An 18,030-nucleotide genomic window follows, 5' to 3' on the forward strand; every position below is an offset into this window, starting at 1 on the left:
AATTCCTTGTAAAATGCCAGCAGCGGAATTTGGAAAGACTGTGATGATGTTTAAATGTGCACAACATATTTACACTTTATGTTACGTTGACCGACGTGGCGGAAAATATGGTACCAGCTTCATCGGCCACTGACTGAATAAACCGTTAGTTGAAACCTGAAATGCCTGTGAATTTGATACAAGAAGAAGAAGAAGAAGAAGAAGAAGAAGAAGAAGAAGAAGAAGAAGAAGAAGAAAAAGAAGAACAATAATAATAATAATAATAATAATAATAATAATAATAATAATAATAATAATAACAATAACAATAATAATAATTAACTGCACCATATATGCTATATAGTTTATGTTGCATGCCCCTTTCACTCACGAACAGTCAAGAAGGAAGGTGAAAAGATTGATAAATACAACAGTTTTAAGTACGCAGTAGCTCGGTTATGGAAAATGAAGAAGCTGAAGATAGTGCCAAATCATTGTTGGGTCTTTGGGAAGAGTATCAGAAGGCATCAAGAGGAATATGAAGGAAATTGGAATTGAGTGCCCAGCAGAACTGTTACAAAAGGTTTGTTTCCTTGGCGCGGCCAGAATAACCAGGAAAGTATTAGATGGCTGAAAAGAATGGATAGCATGGCACCGAAGGCTGCAGGTAGCAAGCCCACTACGCGCCACGCAAGTAAAACGCCAGGAGTCCCCCCCCCCCGCAAAAACTGTGATAAAGAGAAATAATAATAATAATAATAATAATAATAATAATAATAATAATAATAATAATAATAAATGCCCTGATGCAGTACCAAGCAGTGGCGCTCGTGGCTTTTGATCTTAATTGATTGGAAGTGCTATCATGTACATTGCTTTGTCTTGGTATAAAAGATGGGCTACAGCAAATATTCTGCTCAATACCACAGACTTGCTTGTCAGTTGCTTGACCTTAACCAGTTGAGCATGTCCCTTAGTGGCTGACGATATGTGCATCTCTGATTACGAGCAGAAGAAGTGAGAGAACATCATAGACATGTGTTGAGAGGAATTCTTGGGGATTTGAATAATTCATCCTTGGAAACATCGGTGTTTCTTTCAACATCCTTAAACAATCTTTATTCAAGGATATTTTGAGAGGGATGGGTTACTAGGCGGGACATTAGGTATGATAAAAAAACACATTCAGACAAATGCATAACAAAAACACGAGGATGTATATATAACATGCAGGAAATAGCACTACTAGATACCGCACACATACTACGTAAAACACTTTCTGTACAGTAAAAATAAGAGCACCACAACAAACCACAGCATATACCCAAGGCACATAGTGCTGCGCTCGGTAGTGCAGTGAAAGCACATTATAAAAATACGACTACTGAATAATAATAATAATAATAATAATAATAATAATAATAATAATAATAATAATAATAATAATAATGATGATGATGATGATGATGACGATGATGATGATGATGATGATGATGATGATGATGATGATGATGATGATAATATACTCCGGAAGGTGCTTGAAAAACAAGAGGTGTTACCTTAGTTCACTGGTAGTGAACAGCTGACACCGTAGTACTTCTCCAGCGTTAGAAGCTGTGCAAAAGCAATGATAATAATAAAAATAATAATGATATTGGCACACACACGTATACACACACATATAACTTTCTCTCCGTTTCTTCCGCTTCTTTTCTCTTCTTTCTGCTTATACTTATATGTACGTATAAACAAGAGAATACAATTCAGTGTTTTATTGCATTTCTTAGCGCTCATCACCATCCCGTCACGCGCGCGCGCATACACACATACGTTAGTGTATATATGATCGTGTGTTTGTGTATATATGTACACACACACACACACATATATGTAATATATGTATGTACTTGTGTGCAATTGTATGAAGATAGCATCGAAACGGAATATACATTCATTCGTTATTAAAAGATATACAATGATCTAAAAATATAAAAATAAACCGCAATTCACACAAATATTCCTAGAATTTACATTTGGAAGTCTTGTCATAATCAAAGATAAAATCTTCCAACGAACATCAATATTGGAAAAAAAAATGTCTTACATGAAAAACATATCCAAGCAAATTGTTTATTCTCTAAAATATTTGGTTTTGTTTCATTCAAAGAATAGAGGAATTTAAAGAAATTTTCTGAATCATGTTACATTGGATTTAAAAAAAATAAACCGGACTGATTTTTCGATATGAATGTCAATAGGCGTGTTGTAGGTAAACATACTTAAGGCAAGTTATAGGATGGAGGAAGGGGAAATATTCGATGTGACGAATTTAATTTTCAGCCATTTAATACAAAAAATTGTATTATCTATTCTATCATTTCTTAATAGTACTGTCTTTCATGAAGAATCAACACATTTCGTCGAACTTCTTCGATATATTACTAATATAATTTCGCTGCATCTGTTCAAAATCAGTCATTGGCAAGATTTTATAAGCCTCGAGGGTTTAGTCGTCTATTTTTTGCTTGCTTTTAGTTACATTCATCGTTAAGTGTAGGAGCAATGGATGTGAATTCAATAAATAAAATAAATCGTTTATAATTTGATCAATTGTCTTTTGTGTGTGGGCGAATCCACTGATTTGTTGGAAGATGGACTTGTGTAACTGAAAGACACAATGGAATTACAAGTTCGAAGTTCAAAAAGTAGCAGTAAAACAGAGATACAATGACCCCACCCCCAATAGATTCCTTCGCATACAAGGGGACCTCTATCCCCGCGTGGTTGATATTTTATCACGTAGCAACTATAGATTATAGTCCGTCCGATATGTCACGTTTATCATGTGGTATATGTAGATTCTAATCTATATTGTAGCAGGTGGTAAATACATCTGCAGAAAGGGAGAGAGAGAGAGAGAGAGAGAGAGAGAGAGAGATAGGGAGAGAGAGAGAGAGAGAGAGAGAGAGAGAGAGAGAGATGGAGAGAAATGGAGAGAGGGAGAGATATTTGTATGATAGATACAGCTGATTCTTGATTTCATATGCATTAGAAACTATCGAGTAACTGTTTCTGGTTCTATAGTTATTATAGTCTATTTTAACCATAGTACAATGTTTTTGCGACATCCTAAAACGCATACACACACACACACACACACACACACACACACACACACACACACATCACACACACACGCACACACATCGTTGTTATTATGCAAAAGTTTCGTACGTCCAAAACGTTCCATTTTCAGAAAACGAAAAGATAGTTTCACCATCCCATAGCCAAACCTTTTAGCAGTTTTTGATATCTTGGCATCTGAAGCAGCTGGAGATACGACAGTTTGACCAAAAGAACCGGCTGTTGCAAGCAAAAATAAATATTGGAAAAAACGCATTTGGTCAAATTTGGACATACGATAGTTTAACATGATAAAAACGATATATATCTATGTGTGTGTATATATATATATATATATATATATACATGGTAAAATGTTATTAGAATTCAATCATTTGTAAAAGGCGCAATATATTCAGTTACATCAGTTAAAGAACAACCTGTAGGCAGTTATCTCCCTTAAAACCAGTTGTCTCATCCATTGGCCACTGGATGGCGCATGTCGTGGTGTTGCATTGTGGGAGAATTAAATCTATAGCTTTTGGATGGCGCAACGGTCAAACATATCCACGTCTTATGTATACGAATACGAACGCACAGAAACTGCCTTTGTCTCTCTCTATGCAAATGCTGTAATTCGCATGCAGTATAAAGATAAAAACGATTTACGACGGTATTTGCAAATTCCTATCGTCCTTTTATTCTTGTATTTGGAGAATCTCTGACTTCTACATTTCAGCTTTTTTTGTTAGAAGAAAAATTTCTAAAAATGGTGACCCTGAGAAACGAATAGACAAGTTTCCTAGTTTAAAGTGAATTAAAAGAAAAAAACAGATGAGCAGAACCGTTAACGCGTCATAACTGTTCTAAACAGTCGACTTCTAAAATTTGTTTTCACATTCAAGCTTCGCCATCTTGCCAATTCGTTTTGGCGTTCTTTGACATTCCTTTCTTCGCAACGGTTTTTATTCCTTTATAAAATGAGCAATTTTCCGCTCTCTCAATGCCATGGGGAAGCGAAAATGTGGTTTTCGCAACTGGAGTTCTACTTTATTGCTACCAGCACTCGCCAACCACTGGTCAAACTGCACATCACATTCTCCGGCTTACCGTCCCCACTCGTTTCGTCTGTCAGGGATTTACTTACAGATATACCAGATGGGATGTCCTACGAGAAGTCCGAGGTGTTACGCAGAAACTCTCCGTCCGCTGACACACGCTATAAACATAATTATTGCTACATATTATTGACATATAACATGTTAGAAATATATTGTTTTCATTAAATGTCACAAACCAACTTGAAGGCAGTAACAATACTATAAACATAGATTCTTTTAATAAAAATGTAAGTCAATTTGGGTAAAAAGGGTGTATGTAAGTGATTTGTTCTCTGACTAGGCCCCAATAATCGATGATTTTTGGAGGAAAAACAATGCAGCTTCCAGTAGCATTTCACTACACGCAAAGAGACGAAAGTAAACTTTATGTTAAAAAAATACAGCCAATCCAGACACCTTTTCTCACAATTACCTCACCGACTTCAGAAAGATTTATTACTGACTCATCTGAATTACCAAAAAATTCTATTTTTGCAGACAATAATAATATCGATCTCCATAATTTATTGATATTTCTCGATTCAGAAAGATCAAAGCAAGTCTTATCCTAGTGCGATTTGATCTCAGAGTCTAAAGGATTGCGAAATAAATGCATTAGAAATTTTAACCATGCCGCTACAGTTCTGCTATTCACCAATGTTCACATGAAAACAATTTATTGCTAAAATAATTAAAAATAGTTTTTTAATTTTAATAAAAAAACTCAAAACAAAAACGATTTTTTAAATAATTTAAATATGTTTCACTTCTAATCAATGAAATTAAATTTCCTCCTATAATGTTGAATAATAATCTAATTAAAGCAGAATATTTAAAAAGTTCCATGTCAATATAATCTGAACTCTGGTATATAAAAGTAGAAAGTGGACTCCTCTTTTTAGCACGAAAAATCTGACAGGCAAACTGGAGTATTGGCAATAGTTTTTCGTTATTTGATTGTCTCACTTCAGATGAAACGTTCGAAATGTCATTCTTCATCGTTGGAGAAGGTTCTTAACGAAAATAGAACGCTAGGCTACTCCATTTAACAGTACTTGAAACATATAAGGTATTTACATGGATGCATATATGTATGCACATGCATACAAACATAGATATCCATACATACATGTGTGTGTTTGTAGGAGTGTAGGTGTGTATGTATGGTGCTTTGCAGGAACGAATGTGTGAAGAACACGAAAGTAAACTAAACACAGTAGCAAAATCAACTGTTTTAAATATCATTTGTGACGTCAATCGGCAAATATTGAAAATCTTTTGTTTCACAAGGAAATTCAAAATTGAATTACTCAGTCAGTTTCCAAATTCGTTTCCTTCAAGAATTAATGATTATTGTATCGTGAATTGTAGATTTTAAGAAATCTCTTCTGCCTCATTCTACATATTCTTGTCGACGTCGTCACGTACAAATAATTTCCTTTGTGACCTTTTGTTAATGCTAGAACAAGATGGTCAGTTATGGATTGAGTAGATTCAATAAAAACTGATATTAGACCGCAAATATGCAAGAGAAGAGTACAAACGGGTAGATAGGTATTTATTGTATTGATTTTGAGGCATTTTTTTTTTTTTACTAACAATCCCTCTTATGAAACGGTTGTGGTACTAAAAGTACTAGGAAACGAACTATAAACTTAAAGGAGTGTAACTAACTGTTGCCTTACACATTAGCTGTAAATTTCTACACACAGCTCAGTCGATCAGACTTAGGACAACTACTATGACATATTTAATCTATAAAAGACAGGTTTGTAGATTAGTAACGTACCTAATTTTAAGAATTTATCTTTAAATCTCCAAACGATCTCAAAGCAAAATGTGAATAACGTTATCAAAAGAGCGATACGATTGAGTATTTGAAACTAGATTTTGTTGAAGCTTATAGTTTGGGTTGATGTCATGGAAATACATCTGCTTTACTGGAGCAACGATTTTCTCTTTACTGAGACAGGTCTCCACTCAAATGTCTGTATTCAATCATCACTTTGATATTCCTTCTTTTTCATTCATATACAAACATCTTCCAGGATTAGGGTACATTGTTCAGGTAGTTAATAGAGATAGTTCCATATTTAGAGATACATTGTTCATATAGTTAGCAAATAGTTATGGATATAGAGTTACATTGGTCAGATAGAGTTCCGTATCGAGAAGTAGAATAGAACATTCCTTAGTTTATTGGTGTAAGAAAAACCTCAACATTTTCAAGGTACTGTTCTAGAACAAATGCGTATAAATATGAAGATAATGGATTGTCAAGAAGCACTCAATCCTCTGAGACTGTGTGCGTTCAAATCCTGGCAGTGGCATCATTAGAAGAGGGATGGCTTTTACCAAACGTACATAACGATACATTTCACCAAGATGCAGTATATGCTATATAATACATAAAGCAATAGAAAAGGAAAGACCGATGCCATTATACAGTTCTGCAATTTTTTTTTATGGCAATCACATAGGATTTCTAATTTAATATAAATGACAAGAATATAAACAACTGCAATAAAAACAAAGGAACACTGTAGAATAAATAATCTTGCAAGTAAATCATTTCGAATTGTTTTGATTCTCTGATGTAATTGTGTCACCTCTTATATGCCCCTAACACCTTTAGTAAAGGTTAGCACGTCCCAGTTATTGTTTTCTCCTTCCATGGAAGGGAAGAAGCTGAGTTATCTATTGATATAGGTCGACATCCCTCACTATTCGAGAATAAAATAAGAAATTTGAATGTCTATCTAATTATTCATGTAGGAAATAAATAACATGTTCATTAGTTTATGATTATATAAACCTACTTCAAAGAGTAGAGTAAAAATATTAACGTATTTGCATAAAGTCATAGAAGCAGTAATATGTAAATTTCTCTGAACTAAAACTGAACTATAGTAGCAAACAAATTTAAAATGATTTTCTAGAGAAATACTTTATAAATGGCAATAAAGAAGAGGTGAGTTATGAGGGAAAATCGATCTGAAATATATTTTATACCGAAAAATATAATGAAACATTAAAAAGAAAGATGATAATATAAGGTTAAAATACATTAAAGCCAAATTAATTGACGAAAGAAATTGTTCAGATCAATATTATTTTGAAGTGAAAATTATGGTTAACTTTTTCATAGACATTTCTCAAATAGTTTATAATGCTATAAAAATAGTAATTTACATATGGAATGTTTCTGTAAGAGAACTTTGAGTTAAAAACGTCAACAAATACAAAAGACATGTAGAAACCATGATTTTCTGTAAGGGAAGAATTCATAAGAAACATTGGAAGGGAACTGATAGAAATAGTTTGAAAACGAGGATCAATGAAAATACTCGCCCTGAAATTATGATGGGCAAACACAGACGAACCGACAGACGAACCGACAGACGAACCGACAGACGAACCGACAGACGAACTGACAGACGAACGGTTGTTAGTGATCTCTCTTGATCTGCTTAGAATGTAGCTGACTTTGAGCACGCCACACAATTCGTTGCCCCGACCAAGACGTTCACTCCAGCCTGGGTCAAGTAGACCTATTCCACGATCAGCAATACCTTAGCCAAGTTTCCTTCAGCTGACCAAACACAATCAACAGTTTTATGCAATAATTTCGAAAAAATCTGCCGAAATAAAATAAGAAAAAAAAAAAAACTGTCGGACTCTTCAACTTCATAACACAAAATTCGAGTATCGTTTACGAAGTTTTCCTGCGTTTAATCTAATTTTCAGTTTAAAATTTCTCAGTAAATGTAATTTCGTAAAATATATAAGATTAAGAAATAGCTTTCTACAACAGTCTAAATTTTCTTTTAGAAAATTATCACACATTCTTCCCGATGAGAATAGGCTATAATTTAAATTTAATAGCAACTGAAATAATTTGTATTCATTATTTTCCTAAGAATAGAAAGGATATAGTACAGCATAGTGCATATAACTACTAGTATTGTTTTGTAAATAAAGAAGAAGCGATAAAAACGAGCATAAATGAAAAGCATGCAGAATTACAAAAAGAAAAAAAAAAAAACAGAAATATTTTAAAATACCAGCCATGTGTGGAAAATAAACCACCCTAATCTTTTATTGAGTGGATATAGAAGAAACTTGTTTATTATGTCTCCCACGAGTAGAGAAACACAACTTAGCCAAAAGTTCTTATATAGATCTCTCACAGACTTTTTGCTTTGAAACTGCTTTAATTAAAGGTAAGGCAAAACCCCGATCTATATATAATTTATTTGTCATCCGACAAGGTTATTAGCCATGGTTTCACACCTATGGATCATAGGAGGACTTGTACAGGACGTCCGGTTCAGTATACAACCAGCCGTTGATTTGTTTGCGTGTAATATTGAGCTCAGACACTTAACTTTCCCTTCTGACTGTTGTCATTTCTTATGATGTATTACTGACATACAAGGGTAGGCAAACGTAGGTATACAGTTGCTTAAAATAAGTTGAATGTAAGGCGGCGAGCTAGCAGAATTATTAGCGCGCCGGGCAAAATACTTAGCGGCATTTCGTCCGTCCTTACGTTCAAATTCCGCCGTGATCGAATTTGCCTTTCATCCTTTCGAGGTCGATAAAGTAAGTACCAGTTGAGCACTGGGGTCGATGTAATCGACTTACACCCTCTCTCGAACTTGCTCGAACTTTCTGCCGGAATTTGAAACCAATATAAGTTGAATGTTCTTTTCATTTCTCTATTTCTTTTGTAGGATAATAATTGTATGTTTTTTAACGTGTTATTTCAGTCTCCCCTGACTGATGGCCTCCCATGATTATGCAGTCTTGAAGTCAACATAGTAAGCAACTGCAACTGCACACCTGCTTTTGCCCATCTCTGTACATTGATGCATTGGAAAAAATACCCATAAATCTAGGATGTACATTTTTGAGAAGGCATTGTAGACCTTCAAGAACTACTACTTACATATAACCTAAACTCTGACCTTGTGGCAATGAGAAGCAGGTTATTTTTATGGGCTGGCGGGTGCGGTAAGGGGATATGTTTTGCAGCATAGTGCAGATTTTATAAACCGTTAAATATGGTTTATAATTTGAGTCAGTTTCTCTCATATTGGCTTATAAAACCAACTCCCTCTGTCTCACACGCATGCGCCAACTCACATGCAAGCATGCACACACTCACACTTACGCATGCACTCACTCGCATGTTCGTACTACGTTTGCACACGCATGCATGCACATACCCACCCCACACACCCTTACGCACAAACACACACGAACACACGCGACCGCTCACAAGCACGCACTGACACTCAAGCACATACTGCCACAGAAGCACACACTCACACACGCACTCACACATGCACTGGCATATACAGGCACACAAGCACGCACTCACACGCGTACTTATACATGCACTCGCACACGCACACACGTTGCACACGAACACATGTCGCACGCACTCAAACACAGACACACGCACTCACACATATACACACACAAACATAGATATGAAAAAGGAACCGAATCAAACTATTCTAAATAATAATAATAATAATAATAATAATAATAATAATAATAATAATAATAGGCCAGACATCATACTGAAAGACTTCAGACAAAAATCATGCCTCCTCATTGATATGACTGTCCCAATCGATATAAACGTATCTGTCAAGACCTACCAAAAACTGAGCAAATATAAAGATCTTGAAATAGAAATTAGCAAAATGTGGAATCTGAAGACGAAAACAATACCTATTGTCATAGGTGCCCTGGGAATGACAGCGAAACGGGCTGATTACTACCTAGATCAGATTCCAGGAAACCCCAAAATGGCTGAAGTTCAAAAAATAGTGCTCATGGGAACTGCCCATATCCTACGTAAAATACTGTCTATGTGATCTCAAATTTTAAAGCAAACACATAATTTTCTTATGGTTTCTTAAACATTCTCTAGAACAAAACTGTACAAATTCAAATATATGGTACCCTAGGCATAACACCTACATGAACTTCTAGCTTGTTGTCTCTTGAGGTCTCTGGGTGAGACTTGGATCCAACTTGTACAAATGCAAAACAAAAGTCAAACATAAAATAATAATAATAATAATGATAATAATAATAATAACTTCAAGACTACTTAAGGCAACTGGAAATCTCATGCAAGATTAATGTGTTGCAAAATGCAGCCTTATTGGGCACAACGCACATCTTAAGGAAAGTATTATCCGTCTGAGGTCCTTGTTATGAATTGTTAGATGACTAAAGACTCCGGTGCATTTTTACTTGCACTGTGTTACGAAGGAATAATAATAGTAATAATATGATGCATCTGCCTGGTGTACCCTTATCAGACGGGTAGCCATGATGGGTATACAGAGTTTCGTATATTTTACCCCAGTATCACTTTGATGGCATGCACTGCTCTCTCACTCAGTAATAATAATAATAATAATAATAATAATAATAATAATAATAATAATAGTAATCCTTTCTACTATAGGCACAAGGCCTGATATTTAGGGGAGGGGACTAGTCGATTACATCGACTCCACTACTTGATTGGTACTTAATTTATCGACCCCGAAAGGATGGAAGACAAAGTCGACCTCGGCGCAATTTGAACTCAGAACGTAAAGACGAGTGAAATATCGCAAAGCATTTTGCCCGACGAGCTAACGATTCTGTCAGCTTGGCGCCTTAATAACAATAATTTATTTTATAGGCACAAGGCCTAAAATTTTGGGTGGAGGGACGAGTCTATTATATCAGTCCTAGTGCTCTGCAGGTACTTATTTTATCGACCCTGAAAGAATGAAAGACAAAGTGGAAGTCAACGACGTAATTTCACTTCAGAATGTAGAGAGTCGGAAATAATGATATTGATAATAGTGGTGGTGGTCGTGGTAATGATAATATTAAAGATATTTGTTACTGATCTGTCTGTTATTGTAATCACTGTACTTTCAAAGAAAGAGATAAGCGATTTAAGGTTTTCATTAAGCTGTAACAATATATTTGTAGTATAAATACCAGCAACAACAATAGCTTTAACTATATCAACAACAGTAGCTACTACTACTACTACAACAAAGGCTACATGAAAAGACGCCTCAAAAGCAGTGATGTAATCTTCCTTTTCGTAATCTCCCGAAGATTTTGGTATCTATTAATGAAAGTAATAACAAATAAACATGTTTTGTGGTATTATCATCATAATTATCATTATCACCATCGTCTTAATGATTAGTATTGTTATTTACAATTTAGTGTTTGTGTTTTCGAAAGTTTGGTGAGAGATTATCGATGCAGCAGCGGTAGGTTCCCTTCTGTGCCTGCAAGGTATATGCAACTTTGTCTTTTGTTTGTTTTACAAATAATTTGTTGTTTGGCTTTTGTTTTAGTCTTTTATATTTTCTATTATTGTACTGGAGGTGATGGTTGGTGGTTTAGAATCCACGAAATCACCTCCGCTTCTTTACAGTAGAATACCTACTAAAGTTGTTTTATATTTTGCAGAATTATGTAACTGTGTGAACACACTGAAACTACAGAATAGCAAGAGATGCCTTTAACCAATATATATACATACATATATATATATATATAATATTATTTTGTGTTACTTTACGGGTAAATGTATAGTGTATGCCATATGTGTGATGCAATACACATAGACTTTACAGATTTTCTTACAGATTTTTGAAGTGTATTCTTTTGTATTTGTCCTTGTGCAGGCAGCTACACACACACACACACACACACACACACACACACACACACACACACACACACACACACACACACACACACACATACACAAACACCCACACACATCCCACACAACATTCATACACGCTCGCACATACATATATATATATATATATATATATATATATATATATATATATATATATATATATATATATATATATATATATATATGTGTGTGTGTGTGTGTGTGTGTGTGTGTGTGTGAGAGAGAGAGAGAGAGTGTGAGTGTAAAAGTTCTCCGCACAGTACCTTGAAAGGTATCTTATAATAAACACTGACGAAGACAAACGCGCTAACAACTTGACAAACTGCACAATAAGGATACAAATTACAACACCACCACCACCAGCACACTGCCTCCATTGGCAACACTACCACCCACCCACTCACCTCTCCACCAACTCACCTCTCCACCAACTCACCCCTCCACTAACTCACCTCCTTACCAACGAAAACATCAACATTAATATTAATATCCAATGAAAATAGAATAAATAATTCAAAGAATGGCAAGTTTTTTCAAAATGTTTTTTTCCTCAAAGAACCAAATGTAAAAATTTCCATTGAAAACAGCAAATAAAACCAGAAATTGTATTTCTGTTCCATCTTCTGCTACTTCCAACTGACTAAATATCATGTAGGGCTTTTGTTAAAAGAAAAGGTGGGAGATGCCTGCAATCGACTGAAATTATAAAATGGTTAAGAGAATTCATTTAGAATGCGAAGTGTGAAATCTGAAATATTTTAGTAATATGAATCTAGAACAGTTTCTAAATATTTGTTTGTATCGTATTGTTTTTCTTTTTTGTTTTTGTAAAATGTCAAAGAAGGAACCAGATGACGTGAAAAGGGCCAACATATACTTTGATTTGAATTCCAATCTTGCATTTGCCGACACACATATGCGTACATGTATGTGTGGGTAAATGCAAAGGCACACACATATACGCACACAGACGTCGATATGTGTGTATATACACACGTGAATATATATATATATATATATATATATATATATATATATATATAAGTTGGAACTCTTTTAAATAATATATATATATATATGTATACACATATGGATATGTATATATATATATATATATATATATATATATGTGGATATGTATATATATATACGTATGTTGATATGTGTATATATATACACATGTGGATATGTATATATATATATATATATATATATATATATATATATATATATATATATATATATATATATATATATATATATATATATATATACACGTAGATATGCGTATATATACACGTGTAGATATGTGTATATATATGTATATATACACCTGTGGATATATATATATATATATATATATATGTATATGCATTTATATACACATGTGAATATATATATATGTATTTATATACACATGTGGATATATGTATATATATATATATATATATATATATATATATATATATATATATATATATATATATTGTGTGTGTCTGAGTGTGTATGTATCTATGTACGTATGTCTTATATAATACGCACACAGACATATTCTCTCACAAATATACAACCCCTCACACACATTATCTATCCGTGTGTGTGTGTGTGTGTGTGTGTGTGTGTGTGTGTGTGTGTGTGTAGCTGCCTTCACAAGGACAAATACAAAAGAATACACTTCAAAAATCTGTAAACGTAGAAGAAATAATCCCAAAAAGATGAAAATAACTTAGAAAAATCTAGAAAATATAACGTGGCATTTGCTTTTTTTCTGTAAATCTCAAAAGTACTTTTTTTCATTTGATGAATCGATTTTTCTCCTCTTTTATTTGTTCTTCTGTCTGTCCCACCCCTACCTCATCCCCTACCTCATTATCATCATCATTATCATCATCATTATCATCATCATTATCATGATGATCCAGTTTGTCTCATCTTTCTTTGCTATAGAATATAGTTGTGACACATGAGTGGAAGCGACATAGCGAATGACATACTTAAAGTTTGACCCTCACCCTCGCCCAATTATGCATTACCATTGGTTAGTTTTTATGTTCTAAAATTAAATGGATCACTGTCGATTTAGACGATGAATTGTATTAGCTTGTAAATGGTTGAGTATTTCAGACAGGTGTACCTATTAGGATAATTAAGTAGAATCAGCGTGACAGTGGAAAAATTGGAACGTTGAATTAATGGGACAATTCATATGATGGGCTTCTACACAGTTTCCTACTTTCCAATTTCACTGACAAAGCTTGGGTCAATCCAAGGCTGTAGAAAAAATCCCTTTCCTAAGATGCCAAGCAGTGGGCTTAAAACTGTTGCTTAACAGTCACGTTGCCTCCACAGAGTTGCACCCTACAACTACACACAAGCCTGTAGCTGAAACACACGTACTAAAACAGGATCGTGAGCCGAATACTCCTTATCACTAAACCACACACCTTCACTTACTGAGACAAATACATACACACACAGAAGTGTGTGTATGTATGTATGTGTGTGTGTATATGTATACATACATGTATATGTATACACACATGTATATATACACGCACATATATATATGTACACACACACACAAATATATATTTATGTACACACACACACACATATATATATATATATACATACGCATATGTATATGCACACGCACACACACACACACGCACACACAATTAAAACTGCATCCTCTCTATCTGAGATTACAATTAAGATTTATTTATTACCAAAATGAATGAAAATTAGGTCTTAGATCCGATAAAATTGCATTCGTGGAACAATTCGGTCTAGACAACCATTTAACAGAATTTTAGGCGATTAAAGTACAACAGATTTTGTTCTCTCTAGAATTTGAAGAAAATAAATATTGTGAATGAGTGATGACATCAGTCTCGATAAACCATTATTAAAATTATGATTTATTTCATTAGTAAATGCCTCAAATTACGAGGAGGGTTATAATTAAATAGAATTTTTAAAATGGATTAAATGATACTGAACTACATAGCTAATACCGTTTTGCTGACTTCATAGAGGAAAGAATGGTAAAATCTTCTTTAACGTAACCAAATACCGAACTCTTACTGCTTCTTTTCTCTTGACGACCCTTACGCTTAAAAAACAAAAATAGTTCTCAAAATTTTCCATAGACTTCGAATCTGCAGCTAGAACGTTAAATACTCACTACTCCACAATTTTCTAGTTTTTCAGATAATATACGATAAAAATCTTTTATTCTTACAGTCAAACAGCAATATTCATTATCGAGTTACATGAAGAAGACAGAAGTCATTTAAACACCTTGGCACTTTGTCATTGTCAAGTACCATACAACTATGACAGGGGGTTATGGAATCTCACCTCCTTCCTTGATTATCTATTAGCTGGTTATCTGGTTTACAGAGGGAAAATTCTTTAAAAAAATGTCGCTCACGTTAATTATTAAGTTCTCGGCGTTTGAAACAGACAAATACTGCTCTTCATATCTGTACGATTATAACAGCCCTCTAACATTTTATGTGTGCGTATAAATATAAATATATGTATTACACACACATACTGAGGCGAGGAACTTGTCAAATATACGTATACTGTCTCCTAGAATAGATTATATTGCGTAAATTGTTGATTTTACCAGAAGGTGCGTGGGACACTTGAATCGACGAAATATTTCAAGTGGAAAGATAATTAGTTGACAGGTAATATTTGAATTAAAATTTATCGGACAAACTGGCTCCACAAAAGTAAATGTATTTCTAGAGAGCATTATTTAGTATTCAGGTAGGCAACTTTCTACAATGATATTTCGGGAAAAGTTGTTTTGCAATAAATGCCCAGAAGATCAGTTTTCTAAGATAAACAAACTTTAGTTAATAGGATTTAATATACATATGTCTTCATGACATATTTATTTCCGTCTATCTTCGCGCCATCTTGATAAGGTTATCACGTATTCGGGCAAAAGATTCGAATTATTATGTGTGTGTGATTTAATATGCATGCTCAGAAGAATATGCATATTCATAGCTTGTCGATTCCATCGATTACAGTACTTAACCAGTACTTATTTTATCGACCCCGAAAGGATGAAAGGTAGACTCGACCTAGGCAGCATTTGAACTCAGAACGTAAAGACGGACGTTATTCCGCAAAGTATTTTGCCCGGAGCGCTAACGATTCTGCCAGATCGCACATAAATATAATCTAACTAATACACGCACACACTCGGCTAGAGAACTACATAGTAAACGAATGGAGAGGAATAAAATACAGAGTTCTATGCGGCCGAAATCCAGGAGATCGAATCAATGAAGATGTTTTATGAGAAGTATATAAACCATAAAATGTCAGGTAGTATGAGAGGTGAATATATTTATCTAACCACTTGCCGTCCTTATGATTACGATCGTTTATGGCTGTGAAACGGCCGTAATCCTAAGGATGGTAAGTGGTTAAATAATACATTTAACCTTTCATACTTCCTGATTTTTTTACGGGTTGCACACACACACACACACACACACACACACACACACACACACACACACACACACACACACACACACACACACACACACACACACACTCACACGCACACACATCTATATGCGCGTTTCTTTGTTACGTAGAGTTATAGAAAGAACAATTTAACATTAAACTGAAGAATTACTGTATATTTTGTAGAGTACATACTTATTATACTTTTATAAGAAGCGGGATTACGGTGACTCCAAACTTTCGGTCTGCTAATCTTCGTTGGACAGTCCAAAAAATGACTTGAAGGCCGAAACTTCGAAGTCACTGTCACTCTTCTTCTTTTAAAAGTGTAATATATATATTCAGGCATAAACATTGTGATATGCCTTTTAAAGCCCATTTACAGCATTCGGCTACCTGATGTCATCAACATTATGAAGGTACATGCCACTGGGTTTACTTCATGAATTCCTTTTGTATTTGTAGAATTTATAAAAACGAGAGAAAGAAAAATGGAATTCACAAGATTATTCAATAATATCGTTTCGATCCATCCTGGACCGGAACATCGTTAGTGTGATGCTGTACAAACAGTTGTAGTGCATCAAAGGTGCTGACGTGTCACTTCAAGTAACTTGTCAAAAGGCACCTCGGTTTTCTATCCGCCATTTCTATAACAGACCATTTTAGTTGTTGTGTGCTGCGCATCGTACGTATTCTAAGCCAGTATCTTCTAAAAGAAATCATTATTTTGTGGATTTTCTGCATATCTCGACTAAAAAGTCGACCCTATTTATACACAGATAACAGAATATTTACTGAGTGAATTATTAGCTCTTATATCAATGTTTCAGCAAATAACTGATGCCTTTTATTGTGGAGTGAGAGCAAGGTATCTATGCTACCCATCCAAAAAGGCTCTCTTTCAGGTTAGTGGTGGTGAATATTTTACACTATTTGTGAGGCTGGAAAATACGTTATTAATACAGACAAGAAATCCCAAGTTATTGGTGGTAACCGTAGTTCAATCAATTTAGTTTTCTCTTTCTTGTTTTGTTATCCTATGCAAATGTTCCTTGTAACTAGTTCCGCATCGAAGCTATTTTTGTTGATGTGTCGTTATAATACGCGAAATACCGTTGAAGGTGATGGAAGCATAGTTTAGGAGTTCTTCTCTCTATCATCTACGAGATTCTTGTGAGTGTATAGAATTTCATAATTTAGCTGCAACTAGAGATGCTGTTTTGTGTGAGTTTAGTCTTAGTCCAATGTCTAAGTTAACTATTCTTAGAATAATCTTGATATCCAATATTTTTTAAATGTTCAGCGAGTGCTGATATTTCCGTTTTGTAGCAGCTTTCCATGGAAAATATTAATAATAAGGCACCCACCATTTTAAGCCTGTATGCATCATCTTGACGTAAGACCAACTTCCTAACGTTCATGACAATATTAAAGTCGGGAGTCACTAGCAGCGATGGGAGCATTGTCTGATTTTTCAAGCTTTCAAGTAGTTTTATCTATATTTATCGATAAAACGAATTGGATGAAATTGCAGTGATATATTTCTTTATCTCTCTTTCTCACGTGATATACCAA

Source organism: Octopus bimaculoides, chromosome 16 (genome assembly GCF_046866305.1).
Source record: "Octopus bimaculoides isolate indiv1 chromosome 16, ASM4686630v1, whole genome shotgun sequence".
NCBI lineage: Eukaryota > Metazoa > Mollusca > Cephalopoda > Octopoda > Octopodidae > Octopus > Octopus bimaculoides.